Below are 24,158 nucleotides of genomic sequence, written 5' to 3'. Positions count from 1 at the left end.
CAAATCATACCAGTGAGAGCCTCAGAGCACTCAGGTGACAAGGACACAGACACCATAACCATTTCAATAAGTCAAAGTGGATATGGAAAAGCAGTAAATGTCTCATGTGGGAGGAATGAAAGGCAAAGATAAGCAGTGATAGGACAAATAAGATAAGCAAACTATGAGTGTGTGGGTTTTTATCACACCTGAGGTTTCTAGGTGGATACTATATAATGACAAAGCCTGTATAAGCTGGTAATTTTGGCGATACAGTAGATGGTAGGTATAGAAGGTGGATTTGCAGAGGGGTAGTTGGAGAGCATTAATGATAAAGCTGAAGGCGAGATATAGAAGAAATTTGCCTCATAAATCAAAATGTAATGTTTAAATGTATATTATAGGGGACTTAAGTAATGCGGCGTGTAAACAAGAGTATTTTAATTTAAATTATTGTTATTTGTTGTTTTTTTTTTTTTTTTAACTACGAAATCTTTTTTTCGCCAACTAGTAGGAGCAAAATACAAATATATATATTTGTATAGTAAAAGACCATAAAAATCCAGTTTTCCCCAGGAAGGCTCAATGGTTCCAAAGCATCACAAAATACCAACTTCCCTATGCCAAAACACCAATTATGTTAAATAGGGGAGGGGGGAGAAGGGGGGGTTGAACTGGTGACAACAACAAGGAAAAAAATATGTGATAAGTAAACTGTAGCATCTTTTCTGTTGTATAGCAGCAGGACACAAATGGGATGAAACAAGCAGTTGCCAAAATGTCTATTCTGTAGTATCTGGTGAACGTATCAAATGATGATCACATGGCCACTCTGCAGTATCCAATGGTGCACAAGCTCTTAAAGATTTGAAAATTGTTTGAGTAGAATGAGATCTAGACAGGAGGGATTTTTGCCCACCGATTTACAGCATAACTGAATTGCCTTTATTATTCACCTTGACAAAGTCACTTTTGAGGCTTGTTTTCTTGCCTCTGAAATGGAGAAATAGAGGATTTGGATCTTCAGCTGTTTGATGTAATGGCTAAATACACATCTAGAATTGACATCCACTCAATGTAACTGAACTTCTTGTTCTGGGTGTGCCCCCAAGTCTCTATTTCTGTGTAAATTTGGAATCCAGACTAGATTCCCATTGGCCTGAGTATCGCACCCAGTTTACTATAGGTGCCCCTTTGGATATTACCACAGGAAAACAGGAGTCTCTTGAAACAGTTTTAACTGTAGTTAGCACGTTAATCTCCAATGTTAAAATTAGTGTAGGACCAACTTATATTGGGTATTGTGACGAACTAGTGGGTTTTTGCAAAAAGTAGGTATAATTAGTTTTTGATTCTGCATTACATCTTTTAACACCTTGGACAAAAGGAAGGGTTCAAACACAGATACTGAGTCTGTAGCTCTCTAATTCTTTTGGCTGACAATATAGCTACCAAAAATGCTTCATATGACAGTATCAGAAGCAAACACTCCTCCAGTGGTTCAAATAGTCACACGCAAGAATTTAGGACTAGATAAGAGATCCCACAAAGAAATTAGACCAATCCCCTCTATCATGCACAAATATTACTATTGCCATTTATATAGCACCAACAGATTCCGTAGCGGTTTACAATATTATAAGATTTAACTATAAATAGGACAATTACAAGAAAACTTACAGGAAGGATAGGTTGAAGAGGACCCTGTTCAAACAAGCTTACAGTCTATAGGAGGTGGGGTATAAAACACAATAGGACAGGAAATATCAATCAAATAAGGTGGGAGTGAAGCAGAGTGCTGCCTTTTATGAGAGAGCAAGAGACAATGTGACAGGCCTGGGAGTCCATAAGCTTTCCTAAAGAGATGGGTTTTAAGGCACTTCTTACACGATTGAAGACTAGGGGAGAGTCTGATGGCGGTAGGCAGGCTATTCCATAGAAGGGGAGCCACCCGCGAGAAGTCCTGCAAGCATGAGTTGGCTGTATGGGTGCAAGGAGCGGACAGGAGAAGGTCACGGGCAGAGCAGAGAGACCGAGAAGGGTATAGATATGGGTTAGCACTTTGAACTGACTCCTATATGATACAGGAAGCCAATGTAAGGACTGAGAGAGGAGTGAGAGGACCGACTAGAGGAAATTAGGAAAGACACCCCTGACTAGGAAAATCAGTTTGGCGACATAGAAACATAGAATGTGATGGCAGATAAGAACCACTCGGCCCATCTAGTCTGCCCAGTTTTCTAAATACTTTCTTTAGTTCCTGGCCGCCGCCCGCCACTCCAGTCAGAGTTGGAAGAAAGGCAAGCAGTGACACGTTACAGGACGGCAGGGGAGAGGTCTGGGGAGGAGAGATATCTCAGAGTGTCATCAGGGTACAGGTGGTAGTGGAATCCAAATTAGGTATTATGCTTGCCAAAAGAGGCAGTATAAAGAGTAAATAGAAGGGGACCAAGGACAGAGCCTTGGGGGACTCCAACTGAGACAGGACAAAGGGAGGAGGTATTATTAGAAAAAAAAAAAGACACTGAATGAGCATTGGGAGAGATAAGAGGAACACCACGAGAGGACAGAGTCACAGAGACCGAGTGATTGAAGAGTTTGAAGAAGGAAAGCATGATCAACAGTGTCAAAGGCAGCAGAGAGGTCAAGAAGAATTAGTATGGAGTAGTGGACTTTGGATTTAGCTGCAATTAGATAGTTAGTAACTTTGATAAGAGCAGTCTCTGTAGAGTGGAGGGGGCGGAATCCAGATTTAAGAGGGTCAAGGAGAGAATTGGAATTGAGGAAGTGAGACATACGGGTAAAGACAAGTCTTTCACGAAGCTTTGAGGAAAAAGGGAGCAGGGATATGGGAGGATAGTTAGAGGGGGAGGACGGGTAGAGAGATGTTTTTTTCAGCATAGGTACTACAGTGGCATGTTTAAGGTCATCGGGGACAATACCAGAAGAGAGAGCGCAGTTGAGGACGTGTGTTAAGGAAGGCACAAGAAAAGGGGAGAGAGATCTGATAAGGTGAGATGGGACAGGATCAAGTGGTGGGGCGAGAGGAAAGGAGAAGCACAGCCACCTCTTGTTCAGTAGCTTGATTAAACAGAACTTGCAATAAAGAAAGCCTAAATAGGGCTCTCTTTACAGGAAGTGTTTATGGAAGGCTGTGCAAGTCACATGCAGGGAGGTGTGACTAGGGTTCATAAACAAAGGGATTTAACTCCTAAATGGCAGAGGATTGAGCAGTGAGGTTGCAGGGGCATGTTCTATACACCAAAACTGCTTCATTAAGCTAAAGTTGTTCAGGTGACTTTAATACAAAGTTCTCATTATTTAAGTTGCTCCTTTTCTCTGTATGCTTTCTCTAAGACTACAAAGTACATAGGACAGAGATAAAAGTAATGACTGATGTAGAACCACAATGAAGGTGCTCAGTTCTAAAATTATATTTTATTTTTCAGAACTCACCAATTTATATTAGTTATAAGGTACCAAGAATAAAAATACAGATAAATGACAATTACCCTTTAATAGGTTGGTAGCTCTCGGTAAGATCTAGAAGAGGGTTTAAGCACTAACTAAAATTTAACTCTCCTTTTATCCATCTCTAATCTTACTTGCCCTAAATCTGCAACCTCACTCTACAACTCCACTCTCTCCTCTCAACTAGACATCATGGCACCTCCTACATCTTAACGCAGCAAGCGTTCCCAATTACAACCCTGGCACACCAAGCTGACTGATATCTCCAAAAATGTTCCAGAACTGCTGAACACTGTTGGAGAAAGTCTCACTCTACACCGGACTTCCTCCACTATAAATTAATACTGCGCTCCTACACTCTGGCTCTTTCCTCTGCAAAAGTAAATTACTTCAATACTGTCATAACCACACTCTCCCACAAACCCAAACGATTATTTCACACTTTTAATACTCTCCTTCACCCTGTTGCTTCCCCTCCTCCAACCACCTTGTCCACCACAAACTTTGCAACTCACTTCACTGAGATTTCTACAATCAGGAAAGAAATCTAAACTCTCTCCCTCCCCTTCCAATACATCACCCAACCCCACTCCCTCCGCTGTTTTATGCTCATTCACACCGACTACAATGGAAAAGGTTTCTGCTCTGCTCTGGTCCTCCTGCCCCACCCCCTGTTTCCTCAATCCTATTCCTTCATATCTCATCCGCACTGTCTCCCTCTCTTGCTCTCACTAAAATTTTCAATCTCTCCCTTTCCTCCGGCAAATTTATCTCACCCTTCAAGCATGCAACCATAACGCAGATTCTGAAAAAGCCCAACCTTGACCCCAACTCCCCATCCAACTACCGTCCTATCTCGCTACTCCCACTTGCCTCCAAGATCTTTGAGATAGTTGTGTATTCGAGATTGACAGACTTCCTCGAGTCCAACTCTCTGCTTGACCCGCTTCAGTCTGGATTCCGTGCTCGTCACTCTGTTGAAACAGCTGTGACCAAAGTATCCAACGATTTAATCGCTGCTAAATCTTGCGGCCATTACTCTATCCCAATTCTCCTTGATCTTTCTGCTGCCTTTGACACGGTTGTTCATCAACAGCTTCTTCTCATTCTCCGTAATCTCTATCTATGGGATACTGTTCTCTCCTGGTACTCCTCCTACCTCTCCCAACGCCTTTTCAATGTTCCTTTCTCTGGCTCTGCCTCTTCTTCCAACCCCTCTCTGTTGGCGTTCCCCAAGGTTCTGTCTTTGGTCCCCTACTGTTCTCTATCTATACTGCCTCCCTTGGTAAACTCATCAGCTCCTTTGGCTTCCATTATCAATGTAGGTGGCAGAGAGACCTATTAAAAATGGGTACAGTGGCCCTGTCCTTTTAACCCTGTGATGTAAAACATTGTCATGGTGACAGCCACAAGAGGCAATTCCGCTGCACTGACACTAACAAACTTGTTCATGTGAGGCTGAAGCCCATAGGAAAGAACTTAAAACAATTATTTCCTATGGGGAAGCTTGAAATTGGACAGGGATGGGTGGGTAGAATAAGGGACAGGGAAGGGAGATGAACACTAAATATTCTTGAAAATATAAAATAATCTGACTGGCATGTATATTTCGTACATTTACCACTTAATAAATAAAAGATTTCAAAATTAAATAATAAACCTGTTCAGTTAACCCCTTCAGGACGGAGTCAATAGTACACGTTCTGATCAAAACAAAACGTAAACAAAAACTGGAATTTGCGCTATATGTCTGTTCACCCGTAGTTCCCCTCTTTCATATTAAATGCACCCACACTTATTATATATCATTTTGTTCAGGAGAAACAGGGCTTTCATTTCATATAAAATATTTGTATTTGAAACAATTTATTATGAATAAAATTAAAAAAAACTGTGAGAAATTTGATTTTTTTTTTTAAATTTGTAGTTCCGCCTCACATTTTAGCTGTAAATGTCATAATACTGTTAGGTTTTACGGCAACAAAATGCACATATTTGTAATCAGCGATGTCTCACGAGTACAACAGTACCCCCCATTAACAGGTTTTATGGTGTTTTGGAAAGTTACAGGGTCAAATATAGAACGTTCCATTTTCAAATTGAAATTTGCCAGATTAGTAATGTTACCTTTGAGACGGTGTGGTAGCCCAGGAATGAGAATTACCCCCATAATGGCATACCATTTGAAAAAGTAGACAACCCAAGGTATTGAACGTGGGGTATGTTTAGTTTTTTTTAGTAGCCACTTAGTCACAAACACTGGCCAAAGTTAGCGTTCATATTTGTTTTTGTGTGAAAAAAGCAAAAAACTAATATTTGCCCAGTGTTTGTGACTAAGTGGCTACTAAAAATGACTGGACATACCCCATTTGCAATACCTTGGGTTGTCTACTTTTGCAAATGGTATGCCATCATCGGGGTAATTCTTATTCCTGGGCTACCATACGGTCTCAAAGGCAACATAACTAATCTGGCAAATTTCAATGTCAAAAAAATGAAATGCAAGCCTTATATGTGACTCTCTAACTTTCCAAAACACCATAAAACCTGTACATGTGGGGTACTGTTATTCTCGGGAGATTTCACTAAACACAAATATTAGTGTTTTAAAACAGTAAAACATATTACAACAATAATATAGTCCATAAAAGTGCCGTTTGTTTGTAAAAAATGCAAAAAACGTCACTTTTACTTAAAATATCATCGTTGTAATACAATTTACCAGTTTTAAACACTAATATTTGAGTTCAGCGAAGTCTCCCGAGTAAAACAGTACCCCCTATGTACAGGTTTTATGGTGTCTTGGAGAGTTACAGGGTCTAATATAGTGCATGCGAATTAAATTCTCTGCACTTTCTCCCTGTGTTGTCAGGCATGTCAATCAAATTTTAATTAATCAAATGACATAATTATGTTAAAAAATTACTTAAATATACACGTAGAATTTTAATATATATGCATTTATAGGTATATAAATTCTACGTGTATACTAATGTAATCTTTTATGTAATTATATGTATTTATCTCTCTATATATATTTGCGGTTATTTGTATTTTATATATAGATAGATATATATAGAATGTCATTCTAAGTGTATTCTGTTTCCAATATATATATATTAATAACAAAATACAGTTAGAATGAAATTACATATGAATATATAATTTATTTTATATTTTGTTTCAATATTTTATTTATTATTGTAATTATGCGTATATATATATAATATATATATGTAGATCTATTATATATATAATATATATACATATTATATATATGTAACGTCATTCTAAGTGTATTTTAATATTAATATATATACTAATATTAATATTAAAATACATTACGTATGACGTTACATATATATAATATGTATATATATTATATATATAATATATATACATATTATATATATATAAAAAGGCATTTAATTTATTTTATAACATTTTTATATTTATTTTTTTACACTACCTACCAGCAGGGGGACTGTCTAATATTTTAAACAGTCCCCCTGCTGGCAGATCCATAGCCAGCTATAGGGGGCCATGTGATCGCTCTTTGAGAGCGATCACATGGCCCCCGGGGGCCTCATTTGCCGGAGGGGGGCTGCCTGGGCTCTCAGACAGCCCCCCAGAAGAGGATCGCGGCGGAGGTGAGTACACCTCTGCTCCTGGGGCTGCAAGCCGTTACGGCGTTCTATGCTGCCGCAACGGCTTTAAAGCCCTTTAAAGCCGCGACGGCATAGAACGCCGTAACGGCGTTAAGGGGTTAACAGTAGATTTGAGGAGAAATGGTTTCTTTTTTCAAAATGGTAAATGATACACAAATCTACCTGTCCTTTCCTGATCTCTCTCCGCCCATCTTGAATTGTGTCTCTGACTGCCTCTCTGCGATTTCCAACTGGATGGCTGCCCACTTCCTTAAACTCAACCTTTCCAAAACAGAACTCAAGTGTTGCTACTCCTGTGTCTGTCTACCTCCAAGTCAACGATGTCACCAACACCTCTACTTCGCAGACTCACTGCCTAGGTGTTCTTTTACTCCGGCCTCTCCTTCACCCCTCATGTCCAGTCAATCGCAAAATCCTGCCGCTTCCATCTCAAAAACATCCGCCCTTATTTAACACCAGACGCAGCTAAGGTGCTGGTCCATGCCGTTGTTCTTTCTTGCCTTGACTACTGCAATCTCCTTCTCAGTGGTCTTACGTGTTCACAGATTGCACCGCTGAAATCTATAATGAATGCAGCGGCAAGGCTCATTTTCCTATCCGCCCGCACCTCCCCCCTCTGTCAGTCCCTACATTGGCTGCCAGTTAGATACAGGGCTCAAGGTTCTGGTGCCTACATAATGCTGCTCCAACCTACCTATCCTCTCTAATACACAAATATGTCCCGTCGAGGCCCCTGCACTCTGCCGAAGACCTACGCCTATCCTCTGTCCGTACTCCCACGTCTGATGCTCGTCTCCAAGACTTCTCCAGGGCTGCACCTTTTCTGTGGAACTCCCTTCCCTTCTCAGTTAGACTTTCACCCAGTCTCCACTCCTTCAAAAAAATCTTTGAAAACAAACTTCTACGGGAAAGCATATCATTTAAACCCACCACAATTTATCTTGTGTAACTGTCAAAAATAACCTATTAAGTTCTCAGTGAATACTTTTCTAGTAACCTATTACCCCTACTTATACCCTTTGTTTTTACTATACCCCACTCCCTCTAGCACGTAAGCTGATTGAGCAGGGCCCTCAGCCCCTCTGTTCCTGTGCGTCCATTTGTCTGGTTACAATTACGTGTCTGTTAGTCCACCCATTGTACAGCGCTACGGAATTTGCTGGCGCTATATAAATAATAAAATAATAATAAGAGAGATCATTGACTGGTGACAATGAAGACTAGTAGTACAGTTAACAGCTCAGAGGAGCTCGCAGTGAAGGAGCACACTGATTGGTCACATAAAAGATAAGTGGAGACTAAATATCCACCAATGATTCATATTAAAGCAGTGCTCGGCGGGGGGGCGGAGCCTGACAGCTAAGGCAGCCAGATGTGCTCTGCAAGAGCTCCTGCAACAGGGCCTAAAAAACGAGACTAATACCCGGGTTGCCCATCAACCAGACCGCAGGGCGCACTCACCTTATTGACGGGCCGACGGTGCACCGGTGGATACCCGCTGGATGCCTGTCCGACCCCGGAACGTCCTGCTAGCGACTTGCGGCCTGCACAAGCCTGAGCTTGGGGAGACGGCCGCTCCCCAGGCACCTTGGACAACTCGAGCAGACCCGGGAATACAACTATCCCTCCCCCCCCCCCCCCCTCTGGACCGGCGGGGGTCATCCCGGTATCCACTGGCTGACGCCTACACCAACCCTAAGCGATTGCCGCCTCACAAAGCCTGCACGAGGCCGGGTCACCTAAAATGGCGGCCATGCATAAGCCCCAGCAAACATGCCTGCATCAGCCCATGGAGGCTAGAGAAGGGGCCGCCGAACATGTGCTGGAGCGCTTGGACGCGATCTTTGCCAGCTTCTGGGCCAAGTTGGAAGCTCGTCTTGCGGAGCCACCCCATCGATCTCCTGAGGGAGAACAACCCAGAAAGCTACACTATGAGCCGGCGGGAAGCCCAGCAGCTACCGGGGGTCAGCCTGTAAAACAAAGCGGTAAGAAAAAACACCCCCCCGCACGACCATCAACAGGAGAAAGTACAAGAAGCCACAACACTGGGCAACGCATTGCCGTCCAAACCACCAGCGAGGACATCCCCACCCACCTCGACCGCAGAGCTCCAGACTTCCCCAGCAAGTATGGCACAAATCAGAGACAGTCCCCTTAAACCGTAGGGTGTGTAAGCCCAACAGCACTCGGAGATCACATCTCATTCTGCCCAGACACCGCACACGGAAAGAACAGGAGGGGGACGCAGAGACTGGTACCGGGCGACAACGCTTTACATGGCCTATATGCGGCATAGGCTGAACACCACAAGCGGACTCATAAATGACCTAATGCAACCAGGGTATCAGCCAGATATATCCCTCACCAGCGTGATTGTAGATTGCCTTTATTTTCTTTATTATTTCTTTAGTATTATTATGTTTATTGCCTCTGCTAGTTGCTATGACTTGTTCTATTAATACCCAGTGTCAGGTCTTTACAACCTAACTTGAATAGCATGTTTACTATGCATAAACCCGCGACCTCTTAATTTGAACAGCATGTTTAATACGTATACACTCGTGACCTCTTAATTTGCACAGCATGTTTTCTATGTGTAAACTCGTGACCTCTTCATTTGAATAGCATGTTTAATACGTATACACTCGTGACCTCTTAATTTGCATAGCATGTTTTCTACGTGTAAACTCGTGACCTCTTAATTTGAATAGCATGTTTAATACATATACACTCGTGACCTCTTAATTTGCAAAGCATGTTTTCTATGTGTAAACTCGTGACCTCTTAATTTGAATAACATGTTTACTAAATTTAGACTCGTGACCTCTTAACTTGAATAGCATGTTTACTATATATATATAAACTCGCGACCTATCCTCTGGTAACTAAATATATATATAAAATTGTGCATTGTTCCTATGTACCCCGTTGTAACCTATGTTTCGAATTATGCAAGTGGACTGCCTTTGGGGCACCGCGTGCTTGTATGTTCTCTCATTATGCACTGCAAAAATAAATATTTACAAAAAAAAAAAAGCAGTGCTCGGCAAATCACAGGCTGGGATTTGTCAGCCCGTTCCGTTCTCCTCCTGTCTCTTGATCTCTGCATGCAGGGAGGAAGTGAAAGCTGGGGAATGGAGATGACATGATATCTAGTACAGAGTAGAGGGTGGAGTTGTAGAGGGAGATTGAAGAGCTAGGGCAGGTGATGTTTGAAATGGGTAAAAAGAGTGATTGGATGCTGTAGGTGAAGAAAGTGGGAGGTTTATACGAGATTGATATACCAAGGGTGGTGTGATATGGGTACGGGGTAGGGGTCAACAGATTTTTTTTTTTTAGAGCCGATACAGATCATTTGTGAACTTTCAGGCCGATAGCCAATAACTTACCGATATTTTTTACATTTCACATTTTAAGAAAATAAACCATTTCGCCACAAATCTACTGTTAACTGAACAGGTTTATTATTTCTTTATTTTTGCTAATCTTTTTTTATTTATTAATTAAGTGGTAAGTGCACAAAATATACATGCCAGTCAGATTATTTTATATTTTCAAGAATATTTAGTGTTCATCTCCCTTCCCTGTCCCTGTGTACCTCTTCCCACCCATCCCTGTCCAATTTCAAGCTTCCCCATAGGAAATAATTGTTTTAAGTTCTTTCCTATGGGCTTCAGCCTCACATGAACGAGTTTTAGTTAGTGTCAGTGCAACGGAATTGCCTTTGTGGCTGTCACCATGACAATGTTAGGGTTTAAAGGACAGGGCCACTGTACCCATTTTTAATAGGTCTCTCTGCCACCTTCATTGACAGGGGGCAGAAAGACTTATTTTTAGAAAGTTCCCTACCTCTCCACTTTTGCCAGCACAATGTATTGACAGAATCAAATGCTTTTTTTAAAAGCGCAACTGTAACAGGTACCCTTTAATTTTTCTCTGACATCACACACAGGAAGGAGATCTTTAGCACACTATTGGCTGATTAGGGAGATGACTAATAGGTAACACAAGACAAAGTAAAACAACAGCTCAAACACACTGGAGTAAGATATGGCAAAATTACCAACCACTCACAGTAAAAGACAGATAGGGTGGGTGCAGTATAAATGGGTTAGTATACAGGGAATGCAGACACATGGATGGGGCACTGATAACAGCACCAGGAACTGGCAATACAATAAAGACAGGAACATGTCAGCCTCCCCGGGGACACTGGGGGAAATGTCTGCCCACAGTGGGGCTAAGGGAACCACAACACGGCGTGACAGATGGGGAGAAGTATCAGCACATTCAATCTATGTCTGTGTTTACACCGGGCCTGTAAGCAGGAGATGGGACTGCTTCCGTAAAACGGAGGACACGGGGCTAGTGTGGGGACAGTGTGTTAATATGGAGGACACTGGGCTAGTATGGGGACCGTGTGTTAATATGGAGGACGGGGGGCTAGTGTGGGGACAGTGTGTTACTATGGAGGACGGGGGGCTAGTGTGGGGACAGTGTGTTACTATGGAGGACGGGGGGCTAGTGTGGGGACAGTGTGTTAACACGGAGGACGGGGGGCTAGTGTGGGGACAGTGTGTTAACATGGAGGACGGGGGGCTAGTGTGGGGACAGTGTGTTAACATGGAGGACGGGGGGCTAGTGTGGAGACAGTGTGTTAACATGGAGGACGGGGGGCTAGTGTGGGGACAGTGTGTTAATATGGAGGACACTGGGCTAGTGTGGGGACAGTGTGTTAATATGGAGGACACTGGGCTAGTGTGGGGACAGTGTGTTAATATGGAGGACACTGGGCTAGTGTGGGGACAGTGTGTTAATATGGAGGACAGGGGGCTAGTGTGGGGACAGTGTGTTAATATGGAGGACAGGGGGCTAGTGTGGGGACAGTGTGTTAATATGGAGGACAGGGGGCTAGTGTGGGGACAGTGTGTTAATATGGAGGACACTGGGCTAGTGTGGGGACAGTGTGTTACTATGGAGGACACTGGGCTAGTGTGGGGACAGTGTGTTAATATGGAGGACGGGGGGCTAGTGTGGGGTCAGTGTGTTAACATGGAGGACGGGGGGCTAGTGTGGAGACAGTGTGTTAACATGGAGGACGGGGGGCTAGTGTGGGGACAGTGTGTTAATATAAAGGACACTGGGCTAGTGTGGGGACAGTGTGTTAATATGGAGGACACGGGGCTAGTATGGCGGATATTGGGCTAATGGTAGCCCGGGACTCTTGCCGTGATGGTCATTGTGTATTATGGGTCTCTGGGTGCCAGTGCTATATGAGACTAGTCCTAGGCTCCCTGTCTCTCAGCCATGGCCGAGCCCCCGCCCGCCCCGGGTGTCACGGTTACCGGTTCCGTATTCTTCCTCCGCCGTCTCCCTGTTACAGCGCCACCCAGGCGACATCAGCTGATCTGAGGGCGGGGCTACCGCGGACGTGGCGTCTCCCATGGAAACCCCCTACGAGCTGGACTAGAACGTCAAGAAAGGCACGTGAGGAGAGCGAGCCGCCATCTTTGTTCTGGGCATATTCCCAACTAATGACACCTAGTGGGAGAACAGAAACGTTCTCACCTCGCTTCCCTAGTGGGGTAGGTGGTCAGCTGTTTAACCCCTTAAGGACCAAACTTCTGGAATAAAAGGGAATCATGACATGTCACACATGTCATGTGTCCTTAAGGGGTTAAAGGCATTTATTGCATGAGCCACCTGATAGGCAGTAATCATAACAATTAATAACTAGTGACATTTACTAGTGCAAACCACACAGCTCTTGACAGTGATATAAATATTAGCTCTAGGATTTACTTCCTGATTTTTAACAATGTCTCTTCCAGTCTGGTACAGTGGTTTCTCTGGTGCTGACTCTAGGAACAATATATAGATAGGCAGCACTAACAATTCCCGCTAGTGACAAATCCATAGCCTACAAATGTATCTGGGTTATTTAAACACCGCCAGTGTTTGTAGAAGGTGCTGTTAATCTTCCTTTTGTGAAACACTGAGACGGACACTGTAGGTACCAGAACAACTCAAGCTGTAACTAACGTTTTGCTGAGAAAAGTCAGTGTTTACATTGCTGCCATGGACCAGACGTTCAGCGTCTCCACCTTCTGCATTGGAGATGCTGAACTTTCGTCATAGAGATGCATTGATTCAAGGCATCTCTATGAGGAGCAGGCCCGGACTGGCCATCGGGCATACCGGGCAAATGCCCGGTGGGCCGCGATGGCCGTGGGGCAGAGGCCGGCAGGGGAGATCACAGGATCTCCCCTGCCAGCCCCTGCAGGGCCAGCGCTATCAGTGTGCCGGCCCTGCATAGTGCCTCCATGGGGGGCCGGTGGGGAGATCAAAGATCTCCCTCACCGGCCCAGAGACACTAAGATGTGGCCGCCGGCGTGGGAGGGAGGAGAGGACCGGCGGAGCTCTAGCCAGCAGCTCCGCCGGGTCCTCTCGCGAGGTCTGAGCGTTGCCGCGGTTACCGCGGCAACGCTCAGATCTCGCGAGAGTGAACTAGCCTAGAGTTCACTCTCATCACTGGACCACCAGGGAAGGAAGCATGGCAGAACAGCACCCCCCCAAGGCAGCACGGCACCCCCCCCCATGGCAGCACGGCACCCCCCCCCCCCCCCCCCGCCCCCGCCCCCAGGCTAAAGGCAAGAAGGGAGGGGAGGGGAATATAACTTTTTTTTAAATTTTTTTTTTTAAATAAAAACATATTTAAATTTAAATAAATACATTCACACTCACACACACAGCACCCTCAGACACACACACCACCCTCACACACACCACCCAGACACACACATCACCCTCACACACAGCACCCCCAGACACACACAGCACCCCCAGACACACACAGCACCCCCAGACACACACAGCACCCCCAGACACACACAGCACCCCCAGACACACACAGCACCCAGACACACACAGCACCCAGACACACACAGCACCCCAACACACAGCACCCAGACACACACAGCACCCAGACACACACAGCACCCTCAGACACACACATCACCCTCACCCACAGCACCCAGACACACACAGCACCCTCACACACAGCACCCAGACACACACAGCACCCCCAGACACACACAGCACCCCCAGACACACACAGCACCCCCAGACACACACAGCACCCTCAGACACACACAGCACCCTCAGACACACACAGCACCCTCAGACACACACAGCACCCTCACACACAGCACCCAGACACACACAGCACCCTCACACTCAGCACCCAGACACACAGCGCACAGTCACTCACACACACACCCTCAGACAGACAGCACACACATATATACACACACATATATATATATATATATATATATATATATATATATACACACACACACATATATATATATATACACACACACACATATATATATATACACACACATATATATATACACACACACATATATATATACACACACACATATATATATACACACACACATATATATATACACACACATATATATATATATACACACACATATATATATATATACACACACATATATATATATATACACACACATATATATATATACACACACATATATATATATATATATATATACACACACACATATATATATATATATATATATTTGTGTTAAGGGCTCATGATAGTACAGAAGATACAAACACTGATAAGTGTAGGATGGTATTAAAAGAGCAAGTCGGTTGTGGTGTGCCGGAACCGACGATGAGGTAGGCCTGTAAATAAAGAGGGCCCACCAAGAAGAAATGTAAAGAGAAAAGGAGTTAATAATGAGGAGTGGGTGGGAGGGTGATGCAGCGCTGACCTCGAACGATATGGAGCCAGGTAAGGGGTGTCCCTTAAGTAGGGAAGAGGTGTGTCATACGCCCCTCCCACAATTACAGGCCAAAAGGCCTTAATACTTGTGTTAAGGGCTCATGATAGTACAGAAGATACAAACACTGATAAGTGTAGGATGGTATTAAAAGAGCAAGTCGGTTGTGGTGTGCCGGAACCGACGATGAGGTAGGCCTGTAAATAAAGAGGGCAAAAGTAGAAAATCAAATTTCTTACATACCAGCAATATACATACTTTAACCAGACATGTCTTGAAAGGCATTTCTTACTTCTTGTACCGGGCTAGGTATGTATCTAGAGTAAGCCGATGATTTCCAGCGCCCTAGTGACTTGATAACATGAACTGGAATGTTTGCACTGGATGCTGTGGAGGCCGCTCCTATGCGGAAGGAGTGGCCCGAATAGTTAGCTGATTTGAGGCCCAGCTGTGTAAGTAAAGACCTGACGTGTGTCATAAAGGTGGTGGTAGTGAGTACCGAACCTTGTAGACTGAAAGTGGTTGAGATGGTGGTTCGTTGTTATGCTGGGTATATGAGTCCAGTAGTTTGACGGGGCTCCACCTGTTGTTAGTAGGATAGTACTTAACCTCTACTGAAAGTGCATGGTGACTGGTTTTGGAGTGAGGCAGAGTCAAGATATAATAGTCCATGTGTTTTGTTAAGTGTGAATGAAGTAGGATGTGAGTGGACTGTGTTGTGCTGATGGCGGTAAATTCTCTTGATCTCAAGAAACCATAAACAAGGCTACGTATATGGTGGTTTTAACGATGAGGTTTGTGTTGTTGGCAAAGGGTTTAAATCTAGTGAATTGTATAAGTCTTTAAAAATATGGAAATCTATGGGTAGCCTCTGGGCCGTACGTGGGAGTTCGGATCTCTTAATACCCCTAAGGATGTTCTTAATTGGTAGGAGGATACTTGATTTGTCTGGTTGTAAAGTTAGCATGTGATGTTGGATGCCTGTCAGATATGGTTTGATTGTGTTGTATGATAGTTTGAGTTTGAGGTGGCAAAAAGAAGCAAAGCCCAACCAGGATGTCACGATGAAAGGTTGTAAGATGTTGTGTTCAGAAAGGAATCTTTAAATCAAATGAAAGCTCTATCGTAAGTTTCCCGGGTATTAGTAGACAGTGCTAATTGGGACAATGTTCTGCTATGTTGCATAATAGCATCTAGTCCATTACTAGATGGTGGAATAGTGGGGTGTTCGTGGCTGTGAGTGCGGCTGACGGGAGTATTTGACGAAAAGCCTGGAAATTAAAGCGAGACAAATTGTCAGCAGCAGTGTTACATACACCTGGAACATGAATACAAAACAAGAGAAAATTATGACATGCAGCCAGCCAAGTGAGTTTCCTCAAGAATCTCATAATAGTCAGTGATTTGGATCGGCCTTGTTTATAATGTGACAAGTTACTTGGTTGTCTGAGTAGCAACGTACAGACGAACCTGCCCATAAATGCACCCATGCCACGGCAACCGTCACGATGGGATATATCTCAAACAGAGCTGAGGTAGTGGAAAAACCCTCCAGGTCCTGAACTTCTGAAGGCGAGCTGCCCCAAAGCCATTCGTTCCTGAAAAATTGCTGCAAAACCTGTGGTAGACGCCGCGTCTGACCAAATGGTAGGTGAGGAGTCAGACAATTTTGGAAGGAACATGCTTTTACCATTCAAGGTGGTTAAAACTTTTCTCCACATAATTACGCCTGCCGTGGCTTGGGTATCCAGGGGTGACCTGTGTCCATCATGTCTAAAAGTGGGAAACATGTAAAGGAGTTGTGAGATGAAAGCCCGGCCTTGAGGTATGATGCGAATGGCAAAATTCAGTGACCCAAGCAGAGACTGTAATTCTTGTGGTTGCAAGTTACCGAGTTGTATGTAGAGATTATGTTGATCAGAATGTTTTCTACCTTGGGCGTGGCAGGCTAGCTTGCATGGTGGCTGAGTCTAGTATGATACCCAGGAATGTGATGAAGGTATCTGGTGCTTCAGTCTTGGTGGAGGAGACTGGGACACCCACCTGTTCGAATAGACTGATGGTTTCTTTTAGGCTACTGGGAGGGGAAATATTCTCCTCGACCAGTAAGAAATCATCCAGATAATGTATAACTGTAGGGCATCTGGCTATATTTAATAAAACCAGCATAGGGTTTCGGTGAATACGTCGAAAATGGCCAGACTACTTGGAACCTAAATGTTAAACGTGAGCAAAATAGTAGTTCCCTGCCCCCTGATACCATGCAGGTGACACAGTGTAGGGTGGATAGGCAGTAACTTGAAAGCATTGTGATATCAGTCTTACTGAGCCATGCTCTGGCCCCTGCCTGCATGATAGCCGTAATGGCGTGATCTATGGTGGAATATTGCAATGAAAATTCCTCAGAGGGTATGAGGGAGTTCAGACTAGGAGTGGCAGAGGTGTGAGATGTTGATAGATCAATGATAAGTCTCTGTTTGTGAGAAGATTTCCCTGTGACAATACCGATGGGGTTTGTCCGCCATGTGGTGAACGGAGGGGACTGGAAGGGCCCCCATAGGAAGTCCTCTGCCACTTCCTGGCTATGAGTGTCTCCACCGCTGTAGGGTTTGTTGTGCGGATTGTAAATTAGGACATTCCAGGATTCCGGAAGGCATGTGTATGAGGCCTGTGTGAATCCTTCTGATAGACCCGAGATAATGAATTCCACCAAATGTCTAGATGGATGATGTGGCAGTAATGTCGTAAGTACAGAAATGTTTATTGATGTTAAGTATAGTTTTGGGATACATTTTATTTGGACACAGATTTAGCATGTGCCCTGAAACAGATGGCTGGAGAAAGTGATTGCAACTCAACCAATGCTGGAGGGGTCGCAGCGGCCGACCCAGCCATGGTAAGGGGTGTAGTGACCGATTCCCCAGGGGTGATACTGGCAGGCTAACTAGGCCTGAAAGGCGAAAAATTTATCTTGTTTTGTGACAGGTGAGGCCCTGCTAGTTGCCAAGTGGCTATGAGAGGCTCTGTCTATGAGTTGGCGCGAGGGGTTATTGAGGCCACCCGTCGTAGTGGCAGGAATCGTAGGCCTCTCGGTGATAGTAAAAGAAAACAGGGGGAGGGAGTGACAGGTGAGGCCCTCTCTATAATATTGCGAGGCGGCTAACTCACGTGTGGCCCGATGGCGTTTGCCTCCGAAAAGTTGAGGCGGGGTGTTGGCCTCGCGGACCACTAAACGATAGGCAGAAATGCCAAGAAGGGAGGTACCTATTTGGGCCTATACCCCTAACTTGCCAGTACTCTATGGCCTAGAAGAATGAAACGTATGTGAACTACAACGTGAGCAGGCTTACGTACCTGGTAGTATGTATGAAGTTTTGAGATTCGACAGGTATGAAAACCTGGATAAACCTAAAAAGGGATAGAGTGAGAATGGATCCTGTGAGACCTGTGTAATCTGTATAGGCTGGGATTAGGGCTTCTAGCAGTATGTGTGGGAGGTGTAAAATCTATGAGTATGATAGTGACATGACTGCCCATGCTTGGTGACAAGCGTTACGCTGAGTCCGATACCTGGCAGCAGGGGATTGGCCGTGTAATGTGTATATATGGAAGGTGATCAGATGATATGCATGTCACTAAACTGATCTGGGAATGCAAGGGACTTTTTAATGTGAAGTGACAATATGCAGAATCATAAATGTTGCTGTAAAGTGACGTATGAATGTATGAACCAGAACGTGTGATTCAAAAACCGAAAGTCTTGTTAGACGTATATGCCGTGTTCTTGAATACTCGTGTTACGTCGTCAGAGTGTGTCAAGAAAAGGCCTGAGTTTGTAAATGCCATGTGAAATAACAATCTATGCAGAAAATGTTGTAACGTGACGTATGAGTGGTTGAACCAATGCGTGTGATTCAACCCGAAACCCTCTGTGGAAGGTAGGACCGTGTTCTTATATACTCGTGGTATATCGTATGAGTATGATAAGAAATGGCCTGAATAGTTAGTGCCATGTAATCGTAATGTACATGGTTGTAATAACATCATATCTCCATTATACTCTTTGAAAATAGGACCGTGTCCTTGAACTCGTGGTATGTCGTACGAGCATGACAGAAAAAGGAGCCGTAATGTAGGCTAACCATAACAGTAATATACATGTAATATCTGCATTGTAAAATAAAATAACTATTATTATTAAAACCATATATATATATATATATAATAAGCAAACTGAAACAAAATAGACAACCTAAGATCGTGTAAAATAAGTATTTGAAAGTTTAACCGATTACTGTGCAGGAAACGTATGATTGGTTGGATCAGTACGTGTGATTCAACCCGAGTATGCATGAAAAGGAATTAAATCCTTGTGTCATGGTTAACAACAAAGAAATGAGGCCTGTAACGTAGGCTGATTTAATTGTAATGAAATGGATAATTATAAAAAAAAAACTCCAGTAAGCGTGGGAGTCCAATGTCTATACAGAAATGTTAGCTGGTTTCATACCCTGATGTAATAAGTGATACCTTAAAAATAGCATGAAAATGGTCTGTATTTAACCAAGCAACTTTTTAACCAAATGTAAATACATGAAATGATGAAATGTAACTCACGAAAAAGATCTATGTGAATACATAGCAGAATAACCAAATCTTAGTATGAAGGGAAACAGAAGTTAGCATGAATAGCTTAACCGTATGCATTTTAATGCGAACAGCAATCGTGCATAGAATATACTATGAATAAGTGCCGACCAGAAAACACAAACCGAAATGACAATCGTTTAAATGAAGCAAGGTTGGTTTTTACATGAAATGCAATAATGTCTGAGAAGCCTGTAGTACACTGAATGACCGGTAGGGGTCAGTGTGTAGGCGAAAATGCAGTGGTTCGATGGTTTGTACATGAAATGCAATAATGTCTGAGAAGCCTGTAGTACACCGAATGACCAGTAGGGGTCGGTGTGTAGGCGAAAATGCAGTGGTTCGTTGGTTTGTACATGAAATGCGATAATGTCTAAGAAGCCTGTAGTACACCCAAAGACCAGTAGGGGGTTTAAACGAATGATATGCATGAACATGCAATGGTTTTAGAACAGACTTAGACAAAATGCAGCCGTAAAGTGAGGACCTGACCCGTGCATGGTGCCGTGGGACTGATGCCTGGCATAACGGGTAGGTTGACTTACAGTTTGAGAGTCATGTAGCGGAGAGCCGATCTTGCACAGCTATTCTCCACTAGAGATTCCAGTGAGGCTCAGGAACAAGGTGATGTTAAGTCCACAGGCAAGGTTTCCAGCAGGTAAAGTAATACAGCAGTATCCCCATCGCAATCCCAATAACTGGACGACACACAGTTTCAGGAGTAGTCTGACAAGCTTTATTCCACAGTTCCTTATAAAGCCCTCTCCCATGCAAGGGAGGAGGTTCTATCACTTAAGACATTATCCAATCTCTAAGCAGTAACCTCCCACAGATCTCCTCCCCTCCTCTAGCATCATAATCCCCTTATTGTGTACACAGTTTTCCCCGAGTTTTGGATGTACCCTAAATACTTGGGGTACATCCACAAATCCAACATCCCCAGATAGCTCTATTCTGGGGGACCAACATACTTAAAAATTAGCCCATTCGGATGAATGGTTCGTGAGATATGGGGTTCCAAAGATTTGACCGACCGCATGGGTAAAGTATCCGAAAACAGTTCCATGCATTTTGGCCCTGCGGTCGGTCACAAACAAGGGAATGAAAACAGGCGAATTGCCTGTGTTATAGAGCCTGGAGAGGGTTTGAATGAATTCCCTTGTTTATTGGGCTCTTTCTACCGAACGGCGGGTCATTCGGTAGTTTCCATACGAATTTCTGGAAGTATGGAGGTCTCAGCGGTGTTTGCCTAGTCAAGTGTCCGATTTTAGTTCCAGACACTCGACGGCAAAACACCGCTGTTCGGTAGTTTAAGATGGCCGCCGCCACGTGTTTGTTTCCCGAATGGCGGCCACCCAGAGGACAAAGACCACACTGCACTGATTGCCAATTACCTGTTTGCAACATTGTTGCAAACGGTAATTGGAGGCACACTCATTCCTGGGTGGTCTGGTTGTTCGGTAGTTTCATTCCCTTGTTTTATTTGAATGATTCTACCGAACAACTAGAGGAATACAATTCTTTACATACATTTAACTGTCATTATACCCGGATACCATGCTTTCTATACATGTACATACACATTAAACCAGCCATATGACCAAATACACTTATTCTCATACATGTCGTGGGACAGCCCGGTACCAATCCGCTACACTGCTCCCCCTTGCCCACAAGCCGGCATACACAGTCTGATCCAACACGGATCGGCTTGGGGATGTCCGGGGGCTCACGGATCATTTCTCTAAGTCAGTTTGTCTTGACAACCCGTCAGCATTTCCATTCTGCTTACCCGGCCGGTACTGGATATTAAAGTCAAAAGGCTGTAGCGCCAAACTCCAGCGCAGCAGCCTGGCGTTGTCTCCAGCCACCCGGTTCAGCCAGACTAACGGGTTGTGATCCGTGAGCAAGGAAAAGGGCTGTCCATATAAATAGGGTTGTAGCTTCTTTAGGGCCCACACCACAGCCAGGCATTCCTTTTCGATGGCGGCGTAGCTTACTTCTCGAGGTAACAGTTTGCGACTGATGTAAGCCACTGGATGTTCCCCGCCATCGGCCCCGACTTGACTCAGTACTGCCCCCAATCCAAACATATAAGCGTCTGTGTGAACAAGAAAACGTTTAGTTGGATTGGGAGCTGCCAAGACAGGGGCATTTATCAGTGCATTTTTCAATTGTTGGAATGCCTGCTCACACTCCGGGGTCCAGTTTACTTGGCGGGGAAGGTTCTTACGGGTCAGGTCAGTGAGGGGTTTGGCCAGGGCGCTATAATTGGGAACAAACTTCCGGTAATACCCTGCTGTCCCTAGAAACGCTAAAACCTGGGTCTTAGTCCTAGGGGTGGGCCACTGGGCTACAGCCTCTACTTTGGCGGGTTCGGGTTTTTGTTAACCGCACCCTACTCTATGTCCCAGGTATTGTACCTCAGCCATGCCGATACTACACTTGGCCGGCTTCAAGGTCAGACCTGCTTCCCTTATCCTATCTAGTACAGCTCCGATGTGAGCTAAGTGTTCCTGCCACGTATTGCTAAAAATAGCAATATCGTCCAGGTAGGCACATGTATAGTCCTGGAATCCATCTAGGAGTCGATCCACCATCCTTTGGAAGGTGGCTGGGGCGTTTTTCATCCCAAATGGCATGACCTTAAACTGGTACAAGCCAAATGGGGTGACAAAGGCCGACTTCGGGATGGCGTCTGGGGCCAGGGGGATTTGCCAATACCCTTTACACAAGTCAATAGTGGTGAGGTATTGGCCCCTGGCCATTCTGTCCAGTAACTCGTCTATCCGGGGCATCGGATAGGCGTCAGATACAGTCTTCTCGTTCAATCTCCTATAGTCCACGCAGAAGCGGGTCGTACCGTCTCGCTTTGGTACGAGGACTACAGGAGATGCCCAAGGACTGTCTGAGGGTTCAATCACCCCCAGTTGGAGCATTTCGTCGATCTCCTTACGCATGTTTGCCCGTACCGCTTCTGGAATGCGGTATGGCGTCTGGCGCATGGGTAGTTGCCCTGGGGTCTCGACCCGGTGAGTTGCCAGAGGCGTGTATCCAGGTACATTAGAGAACGTGTCGCGTTTCTCTTCCAATAGTTGCTGTACCTCGATCCGCTCCTGTGGGCTCAGCCGATCTCCCAGCGTAACCTCCCCTAAATCTCCGGACAGCTGCCCATCCCCCAGCAAATCGGGGAGGGGTAAGCTGTCAAACTCTTCCGTGTTAGGGGCACAGATGGCGGTTACCTCCTCAGTACGCTCGTGGTAGGGCTTCAGCATGTTCACATGGAGCATGCGTCGCCCCCCAGTCCCTGTGCAGGGGCCGATAATATAGGTGGTATCGCATCTTTGCTCCACCACCTTATATGGGCCCTGCCAGGCGGCCTGTAACTTATCATGTCGGACAGGTTTTAAAATTAGTACCTTCTGCCCGACCTGAAAGCTACGGTCCCTGGCTCCCCGATCATACCATGTACGCTGGCGGGTCTGGGCCTCCTGAAGGTTTTCCCGTACCGTCTTGGTCAACGCTTCTAGGCGGTCCCGAAAGGCCAACACATATGGTAGGATGGGAGTGCCATCTGTGCTCCGGTCTCCCTCCCAATGCTCTCTAATAAGATCCAATGGGCCTCGGACCCTCCTTCCAAACAATAATTCAAACGGGGAGAACCCTGTGGATTCCTGCGGCACCTCCCGGTATGCAAATAGGAGGTGCGGCAGGAATCGTTCCCAGTCCTTGTGGGTCTCTGCGAAGGTTCGGAGCATCTGCTTCAAGGTACCATTGAATCGTTCGCAGAGCCCGTTCGTCTGGGGGTGGTAAGGGGCGCTGATAATAGGCTTAATGCCACAGATCCTCCAGAGGTGTTGGGTGAATTCTGCGGTAAACTGGGTACCCTGATCCGAGATAATCTCCCTGGGTAATCCCATCCGGGAGAATATCCGCATGAGGGCATCCGCGACCGTCTCAGCGTGGATGTTGGTCAGAGCCACTGCCTCTGGATACCTGGTGGCATAATCTACGACCGTTAAAATATACCGTTTTCCTGACGGGCTAACTTTATTGAGGGGGCCTATCAGATCCACCGCTATTCGGCTAAAAGGTTCCTCTATTATGGGTAAGGGGTGAAGTTTAGCCTTCCTGCGATCCCCCCTTTTTCCCACTCTCTGGCAGGTATCGCAAGTCGTGCAATATCTGCGTACTTCCTGGCTAATCCCTGGCCAGAAGAAACTCTGGGTTAGTCTGTACCTGGTGCGACTAACCCCTAGATGTCCGGATAGCGGAATATCATGCGCTATCCGGAGTAATTCAGCCCGGTACCGCTGTGGTACCACTAATTGTCTCCTCGCTATCGGGTCTAACCCCGTAATCTGTTTGGTTGTTTCCCTGTATAAAAGTTGTTTATCCCAGATAAACTTCTCTCCCTCCGCCCCGGGGGAACCCGTGCCAACCTTGTCCCTATACACCTGAAGCGTGGGGTCTGTTGCGACTTCAGCTACAAATTCATTAGGTGGAGCCCAGGGGACACATTCTAGAGGGGGGGTAGGGTTGCTTACCTGGACCTCCGGCA

At 45.0% G+C, this 24,158-nt stretch overlaps 1 protein-coding gene across 3 annotated transcripts in view; it reads right to left on the bottom strand.

Moving 5' to 3' along the window:
• Positions 1-12,537, bottom strand: part of CHFR (checkpoint with forkhead and ring finger domains) — a 68,532-nt gene extending 55,995 nt beyond the window's left edge. For all 3 annotated transcript variants that reach the window (XM_063454415.1, XM_063454413.1, XM_063454416.1), the window contains exon 1: positions 12,464-12,537. The gene's annotated coding sequence lies outside the window, so the exon portion shown is untranslated. The remainder of the gene's footprint in view (positions 1-12,463) is intronic.
• Positions 12,538-24,158: the final 11,621 nt, after the last annotated feature.

The sequence above is a fragment of the Pelobates fuscus genome, chromosome 5 (genome assembly GCF_036172605.1).
Source record: "Pelobates fuscus isolate aPelFus1 chromosome 5, aPelFus1.pri, whole genome shotgun sequence".
NCBI classification, from domain to species: domain Eukaryota; kingdom Metazoa; phylum Chordata; class Amphibia; order Anura; family Pelobatidae; genus Pelobates; species Pelobates fuscus.
The sequence above is the reverse complement of the archived record's forward strand: the minus strand, read 5'-3'. Positions and strand labels throughout refer to the sequence as shown.